Raw genomic sequence first — 12,190 nt, 5'->3', positions numbered from 1 at the left:
ACCCGTGTTGCAGTGTCAAGCATCCTGTTCCCCCGCAGGCAGATACGGAGAATGTGTGAACTTTAGTGAACCCGTTCAGCCTGCTTAGATGACAGTTGCTCAGAAAGTCGAGGAAAAGAATCTTCGCAAAATCCACGCTTTGAGTATTTTACAGGAAAACGAATTTCTATTTTATTTGGAGGATTTATGTGTGCGCAGTTGGAAAGGAAACACATTTATGGTTAGAGAAAAACAAAGGCAGCACAAAAAATCTGAAAGTCACCAAATTATAATCTACAATAAGTGGTTTTCCAAGTAAGTTTACATAAGTGGTGAATTGGGTTGAAATGCGTGTAGGCAGTTTTGTTCTGTTTTCCTTTGGGGCTTAGGGACACAGGAGGGAAAAGTCTCTGGATTCAGTGATTAGGCAGTTGTCAATAACCCAGGCTGACACGGAGAGTCCAAGGAGGATCTTGAAAGTTGCCTTGTCTCTCCCCCAGCTGCTGTTGCACAAGTGTGTGTGCGGGCAGATTTCTCTAAATCCAGACCCCTCAGAAGAAAAGTCCAACACAATTGCTGTGCGGCTAGTTACTATTCCTGATTCCCTCAGTGGCCACCTTGCAACTGTCACTGGTAGCCTTTGGGCATAGGACATAGTCCCGTGAAGGCTGCTGACCAGGAAGTGAACCTGGAAGCGTGAGTGTGAGCAGGTCCCGTGGGTTTGCTCCTCCTGTCTCAGAACTCAAGGTCCAGGGGATGGCTTGTCTGTCCTCCCTGTGACCCAAACACGCAGAAGTAGTGTCCAGGAACCGTTTCCCCTGCTGAAATGTCCTGCCCTCAGGACTCACCTCCTTCACGCCAAGCTGACTCGAACCCCTCTGGGTTGAAGTACAGTTACTGCCCACCCTCCGTTGTTTAGATTTTGCCTCAGGTTTGAGGGGCATCTTGGTGGAGCGAGAACGGAGGGGGTGGGTGGGTGTTTCTCCTTTAATAGTGCAGTTGCCCGACTTGTTTTCTCAAAGGCCAGATGCAGCCCTGGGGTGGGGACTGTTCCCTCCAAGCTCTTGTTTCCCTCTGGGACCAGGACTGATTAGTAAATGCCCCGACCCAGAAAACTACAGAAGCATAAGTAAGTCAGTGTATGAGTATGACTATGAGGAAGTTGGACAAGAACTTCAAGGCAGTGTGAAGCGGAATTGAATAACTCCTGACACCTCCATGTTAAGCATTTTAAAAACTGGCACACCTTGATGTTTACAGTACATTTGAGTGGGACGTTCTGCATAGCCTGTACTAGATCTAGCTGTCATATATTAAGCATCATATATTAAGGCCGTTGTATTGGCCCCTTTACAGCTCCTTGCCTGGTTTTTTATTTTATTGACGTGCCCACAATAGGTACTTGTGGCTAAGTGAGCTTCACTCGGTCAACAGTTGTTAGAATCTGGTTTGTTTGCGATATTTCTTGTTTTTGGTGTAAATAAGTGTGTAAAGGAAAAATTGTGTTCCTATCTCTGGGGGAATTTTTCAGCCAAAGTCTGTCGATTTTAGATTTTGCTGGATATTTCCAAATTGGTCAGAACGTTTTCACATGGGCCCCTCCCCTTCCCCCGTGGGCGGCTTCCCAGTCCTGCCTGATTCTCCTGGAATCACCCTACTCACCCGGGGCCCCAGAAGGAGCTTTCATAGTTGCCTTCCTGATGGATGAGAACCAGTGTCTTCTAGTTTATTATTATTATTATTTTTAATGAGCTTATGGGGAAAAAAATCCCTTCTCATCTGACAATGCTTCAGTTTTACGAGAGCAAGTCTAAAGCTGGTGACCCCTGCTGTATCCAGCGCAACGCCCTGGCTGGGGACATGGGGACAGTTGTCCCCCAAGACACCGACGTCCTGCCATCTGGAATGGACGGGCTGACTTGGCTGCTCTCAGAGCCACGTGTTTGTTTGGGAACATGCTTGTTTTGGTGAACATTAGAATCTCTGCCTTGACGTTTCTGGTGGAATAGGCCTCTCCCAGCTGTGCTTGCTGGCTCGGTCACCTGAGGGGGAGAGTCCCCTGACGGGGTCTCGGGCCCAGGGGAAGTCCCAGCGCCTGGCTGTGTGAGGAGGAGGAAGAGTGTGGCACCTCTCGAGAGTTCTGTGATGATTTCCTGTAACTGCACGCAGTGCTTCTTTGTGTCCCCAGGGCCCGAGGTGATGCCCTTATGCCCTTTCTCTATTATTTAGTCATTTCTAAGGAGTTTTTGAAGCCTCCCTTTGTTTCCTGAAACTTGATAGCTTCATTGCTTAAAAATGATCCAGTGGGAGTAGTTTGTATTAAGATATGTAAATCCATTTCAAAGTGACTTTGAAAAATGAAAAAAAAAAAAACAGGAATGAAGAAGGAAAGGAAAGTCTTCCTTGGGAACACTTCATGGAGGCGTGTCGGTGTGCATCGGAGCCCGGCCTGGACTCAGTGGGGTTCTCGTGCTGAGATCAGTGCAGAGTGCTCCTCCCTGCCGTGTCTGCAGCCTTTACTGTGGCCCGGCCCTTGCTCCATGTTTCTGTTTTCGACGCTGTCTCTCCCAAATGTTTCTCTGTAGTCATCTGAGTGGCGCCGTGTGACTCGTGTGACAGTTGGCACGTCCGTGTTGCCGCTGGCCCTGCGGCGTGTTTACTGTCGCCCAGAGCAGGGGCTGGCCGTGCCCACAGCCCGTGCGTTTACTGTCACCCAGAGCAGGGGCTGGCCGTGCCCACAGCCCGTGCGTGTCCTGCTCGCAGCCCCCCAGGGACAGGCCCATCCGTCTTGCCGTGGGTCGGTCAGCGTGTCGGGGTCAGCCTGTCTCGGTTAGTGGAGGGGAGGCGGGGCGCCCGGGAGTGTGCAGGTACTTTCTGGCGCATTGGGGAGCGACCCAGGGGCGTCCGAGAGGCTTGTCCGGGCAGGCGGGTGTGTGGTCCATGGTGCGTGCTGAGACGGGACTGTGCTGAGATTCCCTGTGTCTGGAGGAAGGCGTAGGCCTGGGCGTCTGCACCGCATCTCACCCGGGTCTCGGGAGTCTCTGGGTCACCCTGATTCCCTTTCAGATGACACAGGCCACAGAGGAGGCTCCCTCATGGGCTGTTCCCCGAGCACTGCTGAGTGTGGAGCCACGAGTCTCTGCCCGAGGGGCACCTGGGCTGTGGTGGTGCCCACCAGCTGCGGGCCTTGGGCCGGTTTCCAGGGGAGCCGTGAGTCTCCTTCCAGGACAGAGAGGGACTGGTTGGGGCGGGGCGTCTGCCGGACTCTCAGACCAAGGGCCACGGGGCCCGGAGGGCAGGCGAGGGCTCTGTGCAGGGAGGGGGCGTGCAGAGACCAGCTGGGGAGGGGCCTGGGGGTCTGACCGTGGATGCCTGGCACCTCAAGAGGCTTATCAGAACGAGGTCGGGGGAGGGGCTCAGGGGCCGTGGGTGCCAGCAGTGTCCAGTGTCCGGGACGTTCCTGGCCCTGTCTCTGGAGCCACGTGTGACCTGCCCCGGAGTCTGCGGCCATTGGGGGCGTCGCCCTGATTGAGCGTGTGCTTCTCTCCTTCTGCAGAGTGCCCGCTTCTGAGAGCACCATGGCTCGGGCACCCGTCTCGCCCCCAGCCGGCCTGGGTGTGGTTCCTAACACTGCGTAGGGCCCGGGCACAGAGCGGGCAGTCGGCGCGGGCGCCACAGCCTGTGGGCACAGCCCCGAGCAGAGCAGGGGCGGTTTCCCTCTCACAGCGGCTCTGGCGGGAGGTGCCTTCAGCCGACGGGAGCGTGTGCCTCGAGAGTCCTGTCTCCATTTCTCCTTCCCCAGAGATGCGTGACTGCGTCCGTGGTGTGGGGGAGCCAGGCCGTGAGCAGGGGTGCGGCCCGCCTTCCCCACACGCGCCCACCTCCGGCCAGGGATGGTGTTTCTCGGAGGACGCAGGGGTTCTTGCTGCTTTCTCTCCTCTGCTTGTTCCGGGTCTTTAGCAGGTCTTCCCTTAGGAAGCTTCACCTCAGGGGGCCAGAGCCCTAGTCCGGTGGGGAGGGTGTTTGCCTTGCATGTGGCCCGCCCGGGTTTGAGTCCCGGCATCCCGTATGGGCCCCCAAGCACAGCCAGGAGTGATGCCTGAGTGCAGAGCCAGGAGTCAGCCCTGAGCATCGCCAGGAGTAACCCGCACCCCCCCCCCCCAAAAAAAAAAGCTTTACCTCCGAAACCTGAATGTTGAAAGAGAGAAACTTCTGGGACGATTCTGGGGACAATGAGGGATCAGGCAGCTGATGCTGGTGTCCAAGGGGGGACTTTGATTCATTACTCCCCCGGTTGATGGCCACTCAGCATTTCCAGTGTCTGTGGGAGTTTGAGTACATAAGTCAGACGGTCAGAGATGAAGCCCTTTGCAGCTACACAGCGCTCTGTAAAGCTTGGTGGACAGAGTCAGTCCGATGTCTGGAATTCGGAGGCGAGGAATTCAGACTCCGAGCTCCCGTGGGTGGTGAGCAGGGAACGGAGGACACGAGGTCGCCAATTCCTGCATTTCCGAGTGGGGCCTTGGTTCCGTGTCCACTTGCACCCACTCTGCTCTCCTTGGTTTTCTCAGGAGCTGGCACTGATGTCGGTGGGCCCCACGGGTGGCTCACGTGAGTTGGGAGGAGAGAGAGACGGTCACTTCCTCCCGATCCGCCTCTGCCACCTGGGTCCCAGGGTTTCAGGGTTCTTGTCTTGCTCACAGAAAAGAATTTCAGGAGTAGACAAGCAGTGAAGTAAAACAGATTTTATTTGGAGGGTTTTTGAAGGTGGAGAGAGAGAGAGAGAGAGAGAGAGAGAGAGAGAGAGAGAGAGAGAGAGAGAGAGAGAGAGAGAGAGAGAGAGAGAAAGGACTGCACTTGAGAGAGAACGCGGGCTTCTCCAAGGGCGGGAGAGCCCCTACCCACATCCCAGCATTGGACAGGGAAGCATGAGAGTCCACATCTCAAGAGGGGAGATGCGGGCGACACATGTGCTCGGGCACCATGTGTGCTCGGCCATGTGGGCGCCAGCAGCACCTGAGCTTGGGCAGCATGTGCGCGCCCTTCCTTTGTCCAGGGTGGCCTTGATGGGCTCTTCTCTGGTGGTCTTCATCTGGGACATTTCTGGAATCTTCCGGGGCTTAAAGTTAACCAGATTAAGGAGAGGTCTGAGGGTTTGAGTAACTTCATGGGGAGGGCCCAACCTCCCCAGGGCCCGCTGCCTAAGGTCTTATCAGGTCTGTTTTCCGTATCCCCAGGATGCATTAGTCTGAGGGTTTCCCTGTTCTGTTGACCTAAGTTTCACTGCGAGGCCTGTCTCTGTCTGCCTGCCTCCCTCATCTGGACTCTGCAGTCGGCAGGGGTGGCTGTGTGTCTGTCCAGTGCGGGGTGGCCTTCTGCAGGCCGTGCCTGGGGTCAGTGGGGCCGGCGTCCCTGCAGCCCGCGCCAGGCGTCGTGTCCCGGGCTTGGGGAATGCCTCAGTGGGCTGCCTGCCTCGGGTGCAGTGTAAGCAGCCGAGCCGGGCGCCCTCATCTCCCCGCACACCTGCCCAGCCGCTTGCAGTGTCTGTGGCCCCTCAGCTGCGGTCGTGCCGCTGGCCTATGCCCGTCACAGCACATGGTCGGTGCTCACTGAAGGGGGCTCTGCAGCGACGGGGCCGGGTCATGGTCTGTTAGCCACGGGCACAGCCGCCTCTGAGCCGCTGTCCTGGACGGCCCGCCTGCTGCCCGCTGCTCCGCTGCTTGGTCAGGAGTGACGCAATGCCCAGCAAAGGAGGGCGGGGAAGGACTGTCCCCTGGCCCGGAGTTCTCTGTGTCCCTCGCCCCGCAGTCCTGTGACGTGTGCACTTGCCGCTGGCCACTCCGTGCAGTCCTGTCAAGTGTGGTGTTTCTGCGTCACTGTCACGCGAGATAGTGGCCGGCTGGCGCTGAGGGCGGCCCTGGAGGCCCTTCCGGCCCGAGTTGCCCGCGGGGCTCTGCACTGTTCTGATTCTTGATTCTGTCCGAGGGGACGTTCTGGCGGGATGTCCATTTGGGTTTCTAGTGTCTCAGCATTTTCTCTCTTGGACCTGGTCATAGTTGTCACAATTCTTCCTGTAAAAGCTTATTGAAAATTGCTTTTGGCTGTTGCACAGTTTAATCACTTTATGTCCAGTGGAATGTTGGTTATGCAGATAAAGGTTGTCAGAGAAAGGGGGGGGGTGTAGTTTGAGGTCAGGCATTTGAAGATAGGAGGAATATTTTTTTTTTTGCCTTCAAGCCATAAGGATAAGATAGGGATTAACATTAATGACCTAAAACTGATAATAACTGAATTCTTTAATAGAGGAGACTTTGGTTTGGTTTGTTTTTTGGCCACACCTGGCTGTGCTCAGGGCTTACTCCTAACTATCTCAGGGCTCACTCCGGGTGGGCTCAGGGGGCCCTGTGGGGTGCTCAGGGTTGGATCTGGGTTGGCAGCTTGCAAGGCAAGCACCCTCCCCACTGTACTATTGCTCCAGCCCCCGATAGGGGAGGTTTTAAAACAGTATCAATATAAGACCCTGTGAGCTGGACACCAGGTGGTACAAAGTACCTTTTTTTGCTTGTCAAACTGTTTTTAGGAAGTAGACTTCCAAGTTATCACCTCTGGGTTGTGGATTTTTTTTATTATGTTTTTCAGATCATCAGCATTGAGCATATTGTATTTTGTAAATGCAGAGAAGCAGCCAGCGTTATGAATGCAGTCTTAAGGCTAGGACAAATGTCTCGCTGATTGCAGCATAATGTAGACCTGATTATACTTTTATGACATATTATATCAATAAATCACTATGAGAAATTTCAAGTTGTGGTCATAAACGCTGTGTTTTCAGAAAAGCGAACATTAGTGCCATAATTTCACTCAGTTTCTCAATAAATTTATCTAGATTTGAGACCTAACCTGGTGACTCTTGTTTTCTTCTTGCTGCTCTATAAAATTACTAGTTTGGCAGTGTGAGATCGTGCAGATTCATTCCCTTCCGGTCCTGGCGGCTGCAGGCTCACGGCGGGGTACCAGGGGTGGACCCCTGAGCGGCAGTAGCTCGTTCTGGAGCCCGCGGCGGGGAATCTTCCCCACTCGAGGGTCCCTCTCGGCGTTGGTCCCAGCAGCTCCGTGGCTTCCTTCCTCCGAGGGAGAGACTTGGGGTACAGCGAGCGGCCTCAGGACCACCCTCAGCGTGGGCACATCTGCAGGGCCGCTTTGGCCACCAATGGGCACCTTGCCTGGTTTCAGGGACAGGGCTGGACACGTGTGCGAGGTCCTGCCGGCCAGCCTTGCACAGTGCCAGGGAACTCCTGCCTCCTGGAACCTGGCCGTAGACTCCCTTTCTCTGGGCTCCCCAGGTGCTCAGGGGGCCAGGGACCCTGCAGTGAGGCTGGCCGGCCTGGCTGTTGGGTCCGGGCGCGGGCTTGAGGATGCAGAACCGGGGGTACCCGGACCACCCAGCAGTGCTGGGGACCTTCAGGGCTGTAGCTGGAGGTGTGTGGGGGACCACGTGTGCTGGGGTCTCCCCTGCGAGGCCTGTGTGTGACCTCTGTACTGGACTGACCTCTGTACTGCCCAACTCAAGGACTAAGGGTGCTTAGAGAGCCTTCAGTTCACAGTGGGGCCACTTGGACTTGCATTTCCTGAGATCAACCAAGGGCTGTGCAGTAACCGAGTGTGTGTGTGTGTGTGTGTGTGTGTGTGTGTGTGTGTGTGTGTACTATACATGTATACCTACACATTCATGTCTGCCTACATGCCATATATATACATGCCCATGCACACACACACACACACACACACATACACACACACACGCACATCATGGGTTAGTTGGTAAAGCTTGCCAAGGACACAGTTCACTTTTCAAGGTAATTTCCCCAGGTGGCAGAAGCACACGTGGCTGCATGCCAGGTCAGGAGTGGTGAGTCACAGCCGGGTAATTTGCTGGACCAGGTTGCTCATTTGTACCCTGCGGTGCAGGGAAGCTGTGCTGTGCTCTTGACAGGAAGTGAGGCTTCGTGCACCAGCCTGGGAGCGGGAGAGCAGGAGCAAGTCCGCGGTTCATGCGCACTTGCATTTCTGATTTGCAAGTTCACTTGGAGTGTCAGGCACCTAATGCTCCCTTGAGTTAGTCGGTGAGATGGGCTTGCCCTTCGCTAAATGACTAACGTGGTGGACTGTTTCCCAGTTAGGAGTTTTAGATAAATTCAGATAAAGTTGTGAAGGCTTCCAAAGAAACTGGGAGAGAGAGAGCGAGGGAGCAAGAGAGTGAGAGAGCGAGAGAGTGGGAGAGAGAGAGAGAGAGAGAGAGAGAGAGAGAGAGAGAGAGAGAGAGAAATCTGGTGTATTTGAAGGCGATTGTATGTTCTGAGCATGAGGAGAAACTTTTTTTTTTCTTTTTGGGTCACACCCGGTGATGCACAGGGGTTCCTCCTGGCTCTGTGCTCAGGAATTACTCCTGGTGGTGCTCAGGGGACCCTATGGGATGCTTGGAATGGAACCCGGGTTGGCTGCGTGCAAGGCAAATGCCCTCCCCGCTGTGCTATCGCTCCAGCCCCCACGAGGAGAAACTCTTAAGAAAATATGGAATGAATTTTTAAAGGACGCGGAATTTAATTTGTGAAACAGCCCTTTTGGCTGGGAAATAGCCATCCCACAAATGGGAGCTTCATTGGGAGCAGAGCCTGGCCCTGTTTGGGGAGGGAGAGCGGAGGGGCCAGGCAGCGGGCGGGCCTGGCCGGGCAGTGGTGCGTCCCGGGCCCCCGCAGGTGGGGGGAAGCCGCCTTTGGTGCCGCGGTGGTCGGGGAAGCCGGGCGGCCCGTGGTGAGTTCAGCCTCCACTGAGGTGTTCGGGGCCAGCAGTCGCCGGACGTGAAGCCAGACCTGAGTTACGGTTGGCAGGAGCGGGGGGAGGCGCAGAGCCTTCCGGGCTGCTGCTCCGAGCGGGTGCGAGCAGGACAGGACCTGGGCTCAGCTGTGGCACAGACAGGCCTCAGAGGCGCCCTGGGCTCCCGTGTGCTGGACCCTCTTCCTGCTGCAGGGAAAAGGCTCTGGGGGGCAGTGCCTCCCGAGTCCTCGAGAAGAGGGGGAGTTCTGGGGATGTCGCGGGGTGGTGTGAGGGCGAGCACAGGTCGGGCGAGCAGCCCGCCCGCCTCTCGGCTGCCAGCCGCAGCTCCCCTCTCTGTGCGCCCCCGAGCGAGGATTAGGGAAGCCAAGGCTGGGATGAAGAAGCCGCGGCACAGGGACGACACGGGCTGGGCGTGTGCTTGGTGACTCGGCTCTCTGTGCTCCGAGCGGTGCTTGAGTGACTCCGGGGTGCTTGTCTGCCACATTTCCCGTGAGACAGCAGGGCTGGCCCCCAGAGGGCTTCTCCCCCCGCCACCCCGTGCCGTACGTGGCTTCTCCGTGCTTCTCGCTCCTGCTGCCCGCGGAGGGCCGAGTGTGGGAGGCCGTCCGCTCTCAGGGGAGCTGGGCCCGGAAGGTGCTGGCACAAGGCCGTGTCTCGGGTCCCAGCTCTGTGGCTCCGTGGCCTCGTGGCCTCTGTGACCTGCCAGCTTCCCCTCTGCAGCAGCTGCATCTCAGCCCGCCTGCCCCTGGCCGCCCCCACCACCCCCGCCCCTGCGTCTCTTCCCCGCGGAGTCCTGGCCGCAGAGACAGATCTCAAAGCTTCCCAACAGTCGCAATTTCACTAAAAGCTTTCTAATCACATTACGGAAATGCCGCGCTAATAAATTGGATTTTCCTTGATCTGAGTTTTTCAATTTAATTTTAGGCTGCTGCATGATTGATTAGGAGGCCTGTGGGCCAGGGGCCAGGCTGTCCGAGGCCGGAGCCCTGCAAGAGGACCGCAGGCCGTCGGCTCGGGTGGGGGTTGACTTCCTGGTTCCGCAGGGGTGCTCTGGTTTCCTTCTTCCAGACAGAGGAGATTTATTTCCCTGTGACCGTGCCTGAGCAGCCCTGATGTCCCGGAGGGCCCTGCCCTGCCCTCCTGGGCACACCCTGCACGGCCCCCAACCCAGTCGGAGTTTATCACAGGTGCCCAAAGAGGCTCTTCTGTTGGTCTGTATTTGGGGGGCCACGCCCGGTGGGCACTCAGGGCTTGCTCCTGGCTCCGCACCCAGGGGTGGCACCTGGCAGGCTGGCGTCTGTGCCAGGAGCTGGCCCTGAGTCTGCTGCAGCGGGAGAGCCTCTGGCCTGTCGTTCACAGGAGACTTTGCGTTCCAGCACCTTCCAGGTGCCCATTGTCAGCAAGCGGGTGAGAGCGGCTCCAGCCGTGTCTGCGCCCGTGCCCTGTCTGCCGCTGGAGCAAGGGCCAGAGATGGTGACCCCCCCCCCCGCCCCCCGGCCCACAGCACCCATCAGGGGCACCGCTGTGCCGGTTTGCCGGTTTGCAGGCACCGTTTGTTCTCATTCTGATAAATTACAGAGACAAGTGTACGTCAGGTGACTGCCTGAAGCCGTGACATTTCCCGAGTTTTTAAGAGTCTGTTTTAGTGCTATTGTTACAGAGCAGCAGGTCTAGAATATTCGCCGATCACACCTGATCACACCTGATCACACCTGATCACACCTGATCCTCTCGAGGCTGCGAATCTGCACGGAGCCCTGAAGGAGCTTGCCGTCTCCTGGGAGAGCATTCCTGCGTCCCGATTGTTACTTGGTGCTAGAGTCTTTGTATTAAATTTCTGAAGAATTATTTTGACCCCAGGTAGTTTGCCTATATGGAATTTTCGACGGTGGAAAGTAAAATGGTATTTCTCATCCCTTTTCCGACTTGGGCCTTGCATACTCTTGCTGCTTTTACTCCTCTTGGCAGACCCTGATTTTATCACTGATGGTCTTCCAGCCAGTTTTCCTGCCTCCGAGAGCATGGGCTGATTGGTGAGTGGGTTGATGGATGGACGCGCTCTTGAAAATGAAGCCTGGGATTGATATATATATATATATATATATATATATATATATATATATATTGCCCCTGGCTGGTGGAGCCCCTCGTCCACTCTCTCTCCAGCCAGGCCCGGACCACACGAGCCTGCCACTGAATTAGACTCTCACAGGATCTTGCATCCTTTCTGTTTATGTCACACACCTCAGTGTAGTGGAGAGGGAGTGACGGGCCCCTTCCTGGGTGCTTGGTGGCAGCGTAGCTAGAGCCGCAGGGAATGAGGGTCTGTGGGAGACGCTTGGGGGCTCGGTGGGGAAGGCAGCCCGGCTCGCCCTTGCTTCTTTGCCCTGCTTTGCGGGCCTGGGGCCCGGTTCCAGGGACACTCGGCTGCCGGGCGGGTGGTTCCGTGCTAGGCCTGAGGACGCTGAGTTGCTCGGGATTCCCGGGCCCCACCCCGCGGTGCTGGGTTCAGACTCAGACCCTGGTACCTCATGCCAGCGCATGCCCCGACCACTGAGCTTCCCTGCCTTCCCGGCCCCTTGCGCCGTGTGTTTCTGTTCCGGGGAGGCCTCCCCACTGGGCCAACCTGGGGTCTTCCGCTTGACTAACGAGGCGTGCTGGGCACTCAGTCTCGCCGGCCCTGGAGACTCCCAGGAAACCGTGTCCGCCGTCCATTACATGTAGAGCCGTGTGCGGGCGGCCGTCCCGCAGAAGGTGGGCAAGGCATGCAGGCTGCTGTTCTGGCATTGCTGAGCCCGAACTCGCGCCCGCTCTGAGCAGCAGCTGGGCAGGCCGAGAGGCAACGGCCCCAGCACGGTCCACACGGGCTGCTGCCCACACAGCAGCGGGGCCAGGGCGGCCGCCATCTGGGCGTCTCCTGCCCCAGACAGGCACACCTGCGGCTCACCGACGGCCCGCCCAGTCCCCTCTCTGGAGGGGACGCCCGGGCAGGGGCGAGAGGGCCAGCGGCCACTCCAGCACAGCGGCCCGAGCCCTCCAGAGACGTCAGTGACCGGCCAGTCTTCACAGAGACGGGACTCGGGCTCGTCCCCAAGGGCATTGGCCTCTGGCCACGTCCTCAGGCCACCGCCCCCCCCCCCCCCCCACTGCAGCAGGGCCCTGGGCGTGAGCGCCTTCCTGGCTGGCCTCTCTTCTCAGTGCCACAGGTGAGACAGTGGGGCCTTCCTCCTCCTCTTCCTCCTCTGCCTCCTCCTCCTCCTCTGCCTCCTCCTCCTCCTCCTCCTCTGCCTCCTCCTCCTCTGCCTCCTCCGCCTCCTCCTCTGCCTCCTCCTCCTCCTCCTCCTCTGCCTCCTCCTCCTCCTCCTCTGCCTCCTCC

General features: G+C 57.3%; 1 protein-coding gene across 1 annotated transcript in view; it reads left to right on the top strand.

The window, feature by feature from the left end:
* The window catches only part of PRKN (parkin RBR E3 ubiquitin protein ligase), a 1,029,130-nt gene that overhangs the window by 807 nt on the left and 1,016,133 nt on the right, over positions 1 to 12,190 (top strand). The window lies entirely within an intron of this gene.

The sequence above is a fragment of the Sorex araneus genome, chromosome 4, assembly GCF_027595985.1.
Source record: "Sorex araneus isolate mSorAra2 chromosome 4, mSorAra2.pri, whole genome shotgun sequence".
Taxonomy (NCBI): domain Eukaryota; kingdom Metazoa; phylum Chordata; class Mammalia; order Eulipotyphla; family Soricidae; genus Sorex; species Sorex araneus.
This window is presented reverse-complemented; position numbering and strand designations above follow the sequence as displayed.